Here is a 1,189-nt window from a genome sequence, read left to right on the forward strand (position 1 = left end):
GCTTATAGCATGATAAAACTATGCTTATATGCACTGCTCTCCAAACGGACCACCTAGAATGGTACAAAGAACTCAGCAGAAAATAGCTTGGAGTGGGCCATGGTTTGCCTACTGTTAAAGAGGTAGGCGTAGAAAACAATTCAACCTGTGGAGTCTCCCATGACTAGGGAAGCTTCAAGTTAGAAACTCATATCAAGAGACGAATTCCCAAAGTGTCCTTTAAGTGCCTTACTGAAACACTCCTCAAGGCCAAAAGGTCCCAGGGCGGATCATTATGTCCTGGAAAAACTCATATGTGTTTCATCCTTTACCTCCATTGCCTCTCCACTGCTCCCCTGCCACCATGTTCAAACAAAGAAGCCAGAAGCAGCTTTTTGCATGGGAAGGAGAAGAGGGCAAATGGAGGAGGATTTCTGATCTTTTTTTTTATCTCAGAAAGGTAGTCTTCAAAAGGCCTGCCCTAGAGAGAGAGAGGGGGGCCACAAATTAAAAAGCTATAGGCATTTGAGTCCAGGTAGAAAATGGCAGCAGCTACTGAGTCCCAGGTTTCTTGCTACTGGGTCGGTCCCACCCACAACTGGGACATCCTATGTTGAGCAACGTCCATGGCCAGGAGGGCTCAGCTCGCATGTGGAAGGCCCTCACCTACTTCGTTGTGCTCCCCAAGGTGGCAATAAGCTTGCTGAATGTGTTGCTGAAGTCACACCACCACGGAGAGCATGAAACCCGAGGTCATCACCTACCCCCATCTCCACATCACGTCCAAGCCCTTTCCCTGGGGAGATGGTAACCATACTCTATTCCATAACCCTGTGTTAATCCACTTCCAACTGGCTACAAAGATAAAGAGAATCTGGACCACTACCCGGGCACTGGGACCTCAGCACCGGTTTGGACCATTACTCCGCTCACAGACCAGAAAGGTATACAGGAGCTTAAGCTCGCCTTCTTTACTTGTAACAAATCATGACTAGCATACTGATCTTCCATCCCTTTGCTTGTGGCAGGATGTGGCTTAAATAAATAACTTAAAATTAGAAAAAGAAATAAAAGCTATAGGCATTTGATCATTATTCTAAAATGGAAACAGTAATTACTAGACTGAAACTGCCTCTTAGTAAATAAAGGTTATCCACAGTTTTATGATTACCTAAAAATATTATAGAGATGTCATGGACTTTTACCCTAG

The 1,189-nt window shown here is 44.9% G+C and overlaps 1 pseudogene; it reads left to right on the forward strand.

Annotated features, from left to right (window-relative positions):
* The first annotated feature begins 521 nt into the window (after nt 1-521).
* On the forward strand, nt 522-970 carry LOC129462279 (cytochrome c oxidase subunit 6A1, mitochondrial-like; annotated as a pseudogene).
* The last annotated feature ends 219 nt before the right edge of the window (nt 971-1,189 follow it).

The sequence above is a fragment of the Symphalangus syndactylus genome, chromosome 2, assembly GCF_028878055.3.
Source record: "Symphalangus syndactylus isolate Jambi chromosome 2, NHGRI_mSymSyn1-v2.1_pri, whole genome shotgun sequence".
Taxonomy (NCBI): domain Eukaryota; kingdom Metazoa; phylum Chordata; class Mammalia; order Primates; family Hylobatidae; genus Symphalangus; species Symphalangus syndactylus.